At 43.6% G+C, this 12,353-nt stretch overlaps 1 long non-coding RNA gene across 1 annotated transcript in view; it reads right to left on the reverse strand.

Annotated features, from left to right (window-relative positions):
* LOC125512097 overlaps positions 1 to 11,156 on the reverse strand; it is a 30,211-nt gene extending 19,055 nt beyond the window's left edge. The window contains exon 1 of the long non-coding RNA XR_007285210.1: positions 11,082 to 11,156. This is a non-coding gene — a long non-coding RNA (uncharacterized LOC125512097). The remainder of the gene's footprint in view (positions 1 to 11,081) is intronic.
* Between the last annotated feature and the right edge of the window lie 1,197 nt (positions 11,157 to 12,353).

The following is a 12,353-nucleotide window of genomic DNA, read 5'->3' on the forward strand; positions in this document are numbered from 1 at the left end:
GTTAGCTAGAAGGAGATTGTTAAGTGTGAGTGTGTGTTTTACCCATCTAGGCGGAAGTTATGTGCACAAAAGAGGAGAAGGATTTGATGTGGCGTTAGGATTGAGGGTAATTAACTACGTATGGAGACATAGAGACCTTGAACGTGCATGTGTGAGAGGTGTACATGTATACGTGGGATGTGTGTGTGTGCGCGCGCATGATCGAGATAAAAAAAGAAGACATAAGTCATAAGATCAACGACATGGGAGAGACGGATCAGTATGACAATATGCATGCATGTGAGAATGCATGGAAGAAGTCCCGACAATTGAGCATGTGTTTTTGTCTTTAAGAGATAGTGGCGTGGGCTGGAGCATGCATCTATGGCGAGCAGAGGGAGTGAGGCGCAACGATTGTGCAAAAGAGACCAACCTATAAATGCATATGTATGGAGAGACATATATAGTGTGGGTGATAGGAAGCAAGACTCCGTGCGAGAAAGAAATGTTAACGGAGAAACTACAGATAGATACAGAGATGGAGATGCTAGCTAGAGGGACATCCGCTAGTTTGGGTGTTGGAGATGACCGTCGGGTGGTTCAAAGGGTGAAGTTATATATGTGTGTGAGAGGGCACTTGACTGCATGTAGAGAGAAACATATGTAGTGTGTGTGATAGGAATCAAGAGTGAGGTCAAGAAACAAGGTTGATGGAGAAATAGCTAAATAGAAAGATAAAGATGCTAGCTAGTGTGCGTTAGAGATAGGAGTCGAGTGGATCAGAATGCTGGGTTATGTGTGTGGGTGTGAGAGAGATAGAGAGAGGGTGCGTGTGAGTCACATACAAACAGATATTAGAGAGAAATGAGATCCAGAGAGATGGAGTTTTGTGTCTGCGAGAGAGAAAGATATTTCACAACGAGAGTGATAGCTAGAGAGACATACGAGGGAACACAATATATCTGTAGGGAGAGAGGGTGTGTGTGAGCGACATACAAGAGAACAATGGAGAAATATGAGACCCTGGGAGACAGAGTTTGTGTTTGTGTGTGAGAAAGAGATATTGATGAGGAAGAGTCGTAGGTTCTCATATCTAAGGAGCGAAAGACATCTCTGTATGAGGGGTGTGCGAGTGGCACACATGGGAATAGTAGAGAGAAATGAGACCCCGGGAGACAAAGTTTTGTGTTTGTGTGGAGAAAGAGATTCCACATGGAGAATCATAGTTAGAGACACATAGCAGGGAGCAAGATATACTTAGAGAGAGATAGAGTGATGAAGGTCAAGGGGGAGAGTACCGTCAGTGTGTTACGAAGATAAAAGATCATTGTCGACATACAGGTAGCACGAGAGATACCTGAGAGACGATGAACGCGTATAGGTCCAGAGAGATAGTCCTATATAAGCATGAGTGATAGCTATATGAGACGAATATCTGGATTAAAGGGGATTCAAATATTTAAACTGGAGATCACGACATCGATAATATCATAACGCAAATTGGTGTATCAAACATGCATATTCATTTGAATTTGGGCACACGTGTAATGTTATATAGTTTATCAATATTGGTGATCCATAGATTCTTCAATTAAAAACAATGCATGGTTTATATGCAATTAATGTCTAAACGGGATTACACTATATGTTGCGTGTGTGAAACACATTATACATGTTTGAGAAGTAAAAAACCCCCCGCATGAAACACATATTAATTGGAGACAGTTAGCGAGGAATGCATACATTGGATTTCAACATAAAGTGGTTTCAAATATTTGAAAATCCAAATTGATGGATACAACCTTATGAATCTGAGATCATGCCATTTGTAAACCATATTTATGTATAAATGGTGTTGTGCTTTTGAAAGTATATATAAAAAATGATGTATATAGAATGTAATTCCAATTGAAAATGGATCCCGCCCGGAAAAAATAGAATACAAACGGGATTTGAATTGAGTTGGCACGATAAATGTGCACTCTGCAAAATTTGAACGAAGCATGGAAAGTCACAGTAACCGCCCGGAACCAAAATCTGCAAGATGGAAATCACTCCTGCCTATCCCTGCCACGCAAAGCCTATATGCTGGATTTCTATAGGTTTCGATAGGGGTATGTTTGTAATTTCACCCAAACGTGACGTAACCGCCTCTCACCCGGATTCATACACGGTGGGCGCCAAAACACGGTGTGTCCTCGGCCGAAATCGACTCCCTCCCTGATTCATATTCATACACGGTGGGCGCCAAAAACAAACTCTCGTCGGCAAATATTCGGTGTATGCGAGATTACCGTCCTATCCCCGACCGACTAGTGTTGCTGTGATGTAGTAGAAATTTGAAACAGGGGCTAAGTTTGTAATTTTCCTCGCATTTGAGACAAGCGCGCCCTGAATACATGGTTCCCCCTTCCTCTCTACCTCCCTTTTCCCCATTCGTACTCCGTGGGCGCCAAAACACCCTCTCCACCCCACCCTCCTCCGTCCACCGCCGTCCGCCACCCCATCCACCGCCGTCCTCCTCCACCATGCCGGAGCTGATACCCTGACGCCGCCGTCCATTACAAGAGATCGACCTCTCTCATCCACGGTTTCGGACTGGGATCCTTGCATCCCGTCCTCTCGCTTCATCCCCGCCATCGTCCACCTTGCCGGCGCCGCTCCTACGACCGTCTCATCCACCGCGCCCCACCGCCACCGTCTACCCTCCTAGATCTGCTTCCACGCCGCCGACAGCCATCACTACCGCAACACCATCAAATTCTCAGCAAATGCGTACACGGCGCCGCACCAGAGGCAGTACTCTTTCGTATATGCTCAACTTATTTATCACAGCAAGAAAATAGATCGCCACTGCTTTACTCTGATTTCTTGTCTTGGTTGCAAAGTTGCCTTTGTCCGGTTTGCACCTTCAGATCCGCCATGGCACGCTCAACACCATACTCGCAATGCTTATGGTTTTCCCCTTTTATATTCCACACTAGTTAAATCACAGTAGACTAAATTTCAAAATTGGGTCAGTCGATTTTTCAGAGCTCGCCAGAGTTCGCCGGTGTGATCGAAGGGGCTCGGGTGGTTGTGGGGCCTCGCTGAACGAAGAAAACTCGACGCGGGTGGGGGTTGGGGTGGGGGTGGGGGGTGGGGGTGGCGGAGGAACACAGGCGGTGGGGGCCGGTGGTCCGGCCGGCGGCCCGTGCGGTGTTCTGTATGGGAAGAATCAGAGACGAGGAAGAAGAAGGGTTAGGAGACGTAGGATCTTCATCCAACCGCCTGAAATGGTTGAGAGACAGCTAGGAGTTGCATTCTTAATGCGCTCTGGTTCATCATGTGTGGGCACTGCGCAAGCAACATTTTATTATCCAAAATCTGCTTGCTCTTCTTTACCATGTTCCTCTTCCATTCTTCTTTAATATGTACTCTCCCCGTTCCTAAATACAAGTCTTTGTATAGATTCCACCATGGACTACATATGGAGCAAAATGAGTGAATCTACACTCTAAAATGTACCTGGATACATCTGTATGTTATCCATAGTGGAAATCTCTACCAAGACTTATATTTTGGAATGGAGGGAGTATGATAGTAGTACAGTATGTTCCTTGTACTGAAGATGAGCAGGGACATTTGCAGTGTAGAGGTCTATACGGTCGGTTGTGATGGAAACTTTGAGCCTCTTTGATTCGTAGGATCTTGTAAACATAGGAATAGGATTTGTAGTGGCCTGCCCACTTGAATCCTATAAGAATAGCAAGGAAATGCGGGGAGCTGTGTTGCCTTTGAGAGTTACATTGATATTAATAGTACCGCACCTTCACTTGAAGAGAGCTGGTATCCGAAGCCTTTCTAGCCATACCGGCAATACTAGCACATATATTCCAGCAAGTTCCACTTTGCTGATTTTACTCTGATGCTTAAGGTTTTCCTGTTATATCTACACTATGATCTGTGTAGCTGCTTTGTGTCGCACTAGCAGTAGTCCACTCTTGAAGCTAAACACTGCAATGACTTACAAAATTGGCACCAAGGCATTGAGTGCCATTCTGGATGCAATGAAACTCATATGCTCCCCACCTATTGATTCTTGTTCAGAATATCATCCTAATGACTATTCTAACCTCGAGGAGTCAAAGGCAGATGGCCTGTCCTATTCACCCATCATGGTGCCTGTTCTAATTTTTCAATGTTTTATTGATTGCGGGTATATTGCATATGTTGTCTTGCATTTCTTCTACTTTGTTGCACTGCTATCTGCTTAGTTTACTCATCATATATGTCGAGATGCCATGCCCATCCATTATCAATACATATTCCATCTGTCATCATACCATGTTTTTCCACTCAAATGTTGTTCTTGTGCATCAGACATCAAAAATGAAGAGGGTGATTGCCGAACCTGAAGGAGCACCAGCAAAGTCCTTGAAAAACATGGTGGTGCCGGAGAAATCAGACAGCACCCCACTTATATTGGCTGTACAACCAGTGGCACAAAACGTAGGACCGACTCCAGCAGACTGTACCCGTACTTTACTGGCAACACCACTAGCCCCACCACACAGGACCTGCACTCCAGCAAAAGGTATACCGATTTCATTTGCCATAGCACTAGCTGTACCATAGAAAAATCCCACTCCAGCAAAAAGTACAGCAAGTCCACTGGCCGAAGACCTATCCCAACTGCAGAGACGGCCAATTCCTACAGATTGGAACCCCATTCCATTTATTCCCAGTTTAAAAGAAAATGCTTTCAATGTTGTTAGGGACTACGTGCATATATTCCCATCATGGGAAGATTATTGTGAAGACAAACACCATTTTCACATCTTCCTGTCCAACTTACGTGTAAGTGCTATTATTCATGGTTATTATTTTCCTGTTTTCTGCTGATTGAACACATGAATGATTTACATTACATTGTTGTAACTAGGCGAGGGTCAATCTGGATAGTCATGACGAGCAAAGCTTGCTTGTGCTTTTCAAGGAAGCATTGCAGTAGTATCGGTGTTACCTGAGGAAATCACACTTTGATGGCAAGTCTATAAACGAATTTCCGGTGAAGTCTCCTGTGCTAAATTTAGAAGACATTGAATGGAAAAACCTTTTTATGCACTGGTATCATTCCCAGGATGAGGTACTGTCTATGAAATCACATGACAATTTGAACTTCTACTTTTCCGCATGTGCCTTACAGATCTTTTTTGCAGGAAATCTGCTCGAAGAAGAATTCCGGTTTGACAAGAACGACAGGATATCGCAAATATGCTGCCCGCTGCTTTGCTCTTGTTAGTACCTGTTGTCCTGTATCACTGTACTTGCATACATACCGGGTTCATTATGTGACAGCAGTATGCATGATCGCTTGCTTATCAATTGTTCGCTCCAAATTATCTGATCTGTATGAATGGTTACATTAGTGTAGAATATATCCAATGCCAATGTTTTTTAGCTCTGCATTGTTCTTATAAGTACATGCTGTCCTTTATTAGTGTACTTATAACGACAGGTAGTTGTTCATGTACCATCACTCTGCAACTTATTTTCCTTTGCCCTCCATTTTCTACACATCAGATCTATATTTACTCTTACCATAAGGTTGGTACTGAAGAAGTTTAGTTGTGCATTGCTCTTGGCTGTACCTTTTGCCTGTATCGCTGCACTTACATTTAGAGCTACTTGGTTATGTAGCATCACTCTTCATCTTATCTTAAATATTCTCCATTTTTTCGTATATTATCACATCTATATTTACTCTTAACAAAATGTAGAATAAAGACAATGCTTTTGAAGAAGATTCTGTGGTAAACTTCTTGAATTGCCCCCCCCATCAGCATGGACAAGGCCTTTATAGAGCCTGTCTTCACCAATAATGTAAGTTTGTCCATCTCAAGCCTTCAAACTTTGTTGTATATATTTGGTTAGGCATGACTGCAACAGCTGTTTATTTTTGGTGTTTGCATCAAATTGCTTGTTTAAAGTTTATTATGTAGTTCATAAACAAAAGTTTGTCCTTTCTCAATTTAAGTTTTCAGTTGTACAACCAACTTCCTTCTTCATACCATGTAAATTAAACTATACAGAGCAAGTGATCTTCTTTTGCACTGCATGTATGCTTCTGTTCTTCATCCGTAATCCAATGGTGTGGTGAACCTACCCACCACATCACAGTGTCATATTCTGCATTGTCTTAACTATGAACAATGTCATATCATTCTACTATTATTTAAACCGTCTCTTTATTTGCCAATCTGAAATGGTATAAATTGACAGCACACTAACCATTGATACTTATGAGTTCTTGATCTGTAATCCAGTGGTGTCGTGAAGCTGCTAACTCCTTCACAATGTCATTTCCTGCCATGTCTTGACCTGAACAATACCATATTGTGTTAATGCAAATTTAAACTGTGTCACTTTATTCGTCAGTAAGAAATGTGATGAATTGTCAGCACTGATACTTTTATGTGCAAAACCTGTCATCTGTCTGCTTGTTTATATTTTAGAGTGAGGAAGATATAAGTGTTGAACAAGTGCAGTCTCATCATATTGCTCAGCTGCTTGCGCTGCAGCTCCCCAGCAGGGCTAACCTTTCTTGAACTCTATTGAAGTGCTGTCGGTTTTGTATATTATTTTGTCGGCGTGTTTATTTGCATTGGTGGCGATCTTTGATGCCCAGTGTATGTAATCTGCTGTCTGCTTGTGCTTTATTATCATAGTGGCGAACTTTGATGCCCAGTGGATGTAATATGCCGTAATTTCTTTATTGTATAGTATATGTTTTTTCTTATTCACGATGCTGCAGTTATTTTACTGTATATATATCCTGTCTTCGCAGTAAACCGGCCAAACCATAGAATTACGGTACATAATCGGGCCGTCATGCAATCACGATGTAGGTTGGGCCTGAAACGTGCCGATCAGCTCACGGGCCGGCAGCAGTCCGAAATGAACCCCGGCCCATGATTGTGCGAATCAAATCACGGGCTTTTAATAGGCCGAAAAATTGTCTCATTCCTTGTTTGGCCCAATCAGATATCGGCTGCGAGCAGGCCGGATGCAAACCGGGCCGTAGTTAGGCCCAACTATATGACGGGCTTTTAACAGGCTAAAATTAATATAGGGCCGAAATGTTAAACGGGCCCTTAACAGGCCAAAACTAATATCAGGCCGAACTACTAAGTGGGCCTTTAGCAAGTGGGCCCAAAAGCATAGTGTCCAGTTGACGGGCCGAATCCGATATAGGCCATAATTAGGCCCAAAACCTCTTAAAGGGTCAGACCTGATCTGAGCCGTAATTTGGCCCAAAACGTGGTAGGCTTTTAACGGGCCGGATCTCATATGGGCCACTATTAGGCCTGGAGCGTGGCAGACCATTAATAGACCAGATCAAATATGGGCCGGCATTTGGCCCAAAACATGGCAGCCAGTTAACGGGCCGGCCTACTAGGGTCCTCAAAATCTTGTGGGCCTACAGCTGGGCCGACCCATTAATGTCGGCGAAATCTCGTGGGCCTTTAGCTGGGCCGACCCATTATGATCCGCAAGAATTTTGTGGGCCTTTAGCTGGGCCGGCCTATTATGGCACACGAAAATCTTGTGGGCCTTTACCTGGGCCGACCCATCATGGCCCGCGAAATCTTGTGGGCCTTTAGCTGGGCCAGCCCATTATGGTCCACAAAATCTCGTGGGCCTTTAGCTGGGCCGGCCCATTATGGTCCGCAAAATCTTGTGGGCCTTTAGCTGGGCCAGCCCATTTAAACTTGTTGGGCCGTGCCACATGTCGATGTATCATAGGCGCATTCTGTCCAGTGAGTGGATGACATCTATCCCGACGATGAGCCGACACATGTTTCCTGTAGCCAATGATGATTTTACACGTGGAAAATCCCCATTGGTCGGGGCTGTTAACGGGTTATCGGATCCAAAACCCGACCCGATAGCTTAACGGCGTTCCGTTACGGTGGATGCCACGTGTCAGTCACCCTTGACGAAAGCACTTCTGTGACGCGCGATTTATCGTCATGGAAGTGGACACTTCCGTGATGATAATTTTGGTAATGTCATGGAACACTTCTACGACAGCACAGGTATGACTATCTTGATTCTGTCATAAATTTGTCATGGATGTACATGCATGACAAAAAAAGCGACCTACTGTGACAAACACGTATCATCACGGAAGTGTATTTTTTTGTAGTGTAGGCTCGATCAAATCTCCATGAAAATCAAATCAGATCACGCAAATTACTCCTCTGAATCCTGTTTGGCATCGGAATACTGTGTGTGATGGTAGCGCGGTGGTGGCGTCAGGGCAAGGTATTTCACGCATGTAGAGGGTCGTGTCTGCCCTGAGGAAGATGCAGGACGAATCAGAGGAAGCCACTATTGGGGTGCATGGGGATGCAGCGTGTGGGCGGCAGATTTGATGGAAGTCTGGCGGATCTTTGGTCCATGGCCATCGCGTCTTGCATAGCGGGCACAGAGAGAGGGAGAGATAAGGGAGGAGGAAGGCGCTGGGCGATGCTGACCGGCAAAGGGAGGCATCGTCGGCTTTGTAGGAGCACGGGCGGCAACTTGAGTCGGGGTCGACTCGGGGCGGATCGAGCAGAAGCGCACGGGAGGAGCGCCATGGCATGGTTGTTGCGGATCCGTTCTTCACGATCCAAAAATCAGGTAGTTGCGATAGGTGGAATTTGATCCGAAAATCACAGAGTTGCTGGCGGGGCCGTAGGGACTGGTGGACGCGGAGTCTGGGATGACCAGCAGACCACCGCGTCTGCTAGGCAGAACATTTCATCTCAGATGTTGATTTGGCTGGCAGACAATTGATGTAATACAAACAGTAGGATGTGTTTAAGTTGACTTGATCGGAGGGTCTAGGTGATTCCGTGTACAATTTTCTGTGTGGCTTAAGAGGAAATCATGTTTGCTCTTTTAATAGTAGTATAGTATAGATATAGATGTTGCAATCCATGGGAAAGTATATTAAGAGCTATGGACTTCCAGATCTGGTTGAGACCGATGGTTCTTATGACAGTGAGTACAAAGAGGTAACAGAGGAGAGGCAAATCACCGCGGACATAGAACATCTAGATCTATTTAGTAGTTTGAACAATGAGCAGCTAGCTGGTTTCAATGACATAATGGATCATGTGATGAACAAAAAGCTAGATATTCTTTGTTGATGGTCTAGGAGGAACTGGGAAGACGTACCTGTACAAGGCATTGCTTGCAAAGGTGCGGTCCATAGGCCAAATCGCGATCGCAACTACTACATCTGGTATTGCAGCGTCGATAATGCCTGGAGGACGCACATCACACTCTCTGTTCAAAATTCCAATCAAGCTCACTGACAACAGTATGTGCGGTTTCACAAAACAAAGTGGTACAACGGAGTTGCTTAGACAGGCGTCCCTGATAATTTGGGACGAAGTCGCTATGACAAAATGACAAGCAGTTGAGACGCTTGATAGATCACTACAAGATATAATGGAATGTTCTTTGCCGTTTGGAGGAAATGTTGTTGTCTTTGGTGGTGGTTTCAGGCAGGTCCTACTCGTTTTGACACATGGTACAAGAGCACAGATCACGGATGCTACACTTCTGAGATCCTATCTTTGGGAGAAGACCCGCAAGATACGTCTCACGCGCAATATGCAGGCACATGATGATCCTTGGTTCTCAGAATACCTACTAAGGATAGGCAATGGAACTGAAGAGATAATTGGCGACGATTATGTCTGTCTCCCTGACGACATTGTCATTGGATATACCGAGGATGAAAAATCTATTAACATGCTCATCGAAGATGTCTTCCCATCTTTGCAGGACAATGCTAGATCGAGAGAGTACATGAGTGCACGTGCTATTCTTTCGACCAAGAACGATCATGTCGATGACCTGAATGACAAGATGATCTCCAGGTTTCCAGGCGAAGAAAAGTTATACCATAGTTTTGACTCAATTGAGGATGACTTGCAGAATAATTACACAATTGATTTTTTGAACTCAGTCACACCAAATGGCTTGCCCCCGCATGTTTTGAAATTAAAGGTCAACTGTCCGGTCATTCTACTCTGGAACCTCGACCCTCATAATGGTCTATGCAATGGAACACAGCTTATGATCAGAGCCTTTCAGGATAATGCAATCGATGCGGAGATTGTTCGTGGTCAGCATGCTGGAAAGAGGGTGTTTATACCTAGGATCCCTATGTCGCCCTCAGAGGACATCTCACTTCCTTTCAAACTTAAGAGAAAATAGTTCCCCATCCGGCTGAGTTTTGCCATGACAATTAACAAGGCACAGGGTCAGACCATCCCAAATGTCGGCATTTACCTTCCCGAGCCAGTATTCTCACATGGGCAGCTATATGTTGGATTGTCAAGAGGAGTGTCGAGAGAGACAACACGGATTTTGGCCAAGCCAAACAAGGATGTTGATAAATCCAAGAAAAGCACCAAGAACATTGTCTACAGAGATGTTTTGGAGAGATGAGGCAGGTGTATTATTCTATTATTTCTTTTCACCTACTATGTTCGCTTTCGAAACCAGCTTATGAAACTAGCTCCTTACAAGCTTATCACTTTTGTAGCCGTATCTCATGTCATGCACTAATCACTTAACAGTTTTTGTTGATTCAGGTTTGACAAATATTCTTGTTCAGGAGAATTGAGGCTTTGCTGTGGCTACTGGTCTCCACATGTGCAACTTGTAAACCTATTTGGAAGAGAAAAAGATGGTGGAATGATGCTACGTCATGGTGTCAGATCATACATAATAAGGAACGCTTTGTGCTGTATCCTGTACTATATTAATTTTTCCTTTGAAATTATGTTCTGTTAAACATGTTCTTGAATGCCTAAGTGAGATGCTCTATGATATATTTGTAATGAAAACTGCAAAAGACGGAGATTCCTGGAATATATTGAAGTTAAAAGGCGTTATTACTACTATGTTGCAAATAGGACGTTCCCGGATCTATAGCACACGAGCTCACATGCTTTTTTTCAGAAAAAATTCAAAAGAATATAGTGTACAGTATTCATAAAAGAATATAAGTCATGTAACAGACTAAACTAGTGGATAACCAGAGTGGGCGAGAATACCTCTTCCAACATGCATCAAACTAGTTGAAGATATGCCTCCTATTCCGATTCCATTTTCTACTTCACCTCTTCACTAATCTCCCCCTTGGCTGGCTTGATGGATCATGTGATGAACCAAACAAATCAAAAGAACAAGTCGTGATCTCCCGCAGTCGTAAGCTCATGTACAAGAAGGCAACCACCATATATACATCAGCTGAATTTCAAATGAAACAGAAAAAATTAGTTTCTCAAATACGAAAAGGGTGTGCCTTTTCTGAATTAAGCCCACGGTTACAGAAGGAAGGTGGGCCAAACCCACTATTTATGCATATAAAATGTACCACGAAAATAACTCCAATAATTTTGTGTGAGTATAAAAAAGCACAAGATAAGATTCTGGGGCCTCAGATAAATCCCGGGATGATAGCAATCAGGAGTCCCCAATTATCGCGATAGTAGTTTCCTTTCTCTCACGATTCTGCCTTATATTGCCTGATACCATTACTTTCACCTCTCCTCCATCCTCCCTCGCGGTCTCTCAGCCGCATCCCAACATACCTCCACAACAAGTCTCTCCACTGAGCCACACACATCTGCCCTTGGTGAAGCACCGTCATCATCCATGTCTGCGCCTCCGTCACCGGTGCCCCGTGCGAGTCAATCTCTAACTAGATCCGGTAGTACTGTCCATGCTATCGAGATGGTAAAGACATATTATATCTCTGTTCTTTCTATGCAAGGTTTCCTATCTAAAAGTGTCATACTTGGGGTTTTAGGATGACATCAACAAGGTAGCAAAGGATGAGGATATAGATAATATGCAGGTTGAAGAGGTGATAAAGAAAGACGAGGATACAAGCTATGAGTCAGCACAGGTGATACAAGAAGACTCTACTATGGAGGATACAGAGAATATGCATATTGATGAGGTGATAACCGTACAGGAGGATACATATCCTGAGTCCACGGAGGCAAGTTTTCTTTCCACATGTCATTACTATTTCTAATTCTAACGCCACAGAGCACTTTGTAATTTTTTTAGTACAATATCATATCAAAAAGATATTCTATCTGTTATAATATTATACTACCATGTGTTTCAGCTACCGAGAGATGACGAATCAAGTGAAATACCCAACAATAATGAAGTGGAGGAAAATAATTGCACGGAGAGCCCAGAATATACACATATTCTTGAAGAAAACATAGCAAACAAAGAGGTCAAAGATTCTGAACATACAAATGTGACTTTCCTTTTCCAACTATTCTTTCAAAATTATTCTAATTATA

The sequence above is a fragment of the Triticum urartu genome, chromosome 6 (assembly GCF_003073215.2).
Source record: "Triticum urartu cultivar G1812 chromosome 6, Tu2.1, whole genome shotgun sequence".
NCBI classification, from domain to species: domain Eukaryota; kingdom Viridiplantae; phylum Streptophyta; class Magnoliopsida; order Poales; family Poaceae; genus Triticum; species Triticum urartu.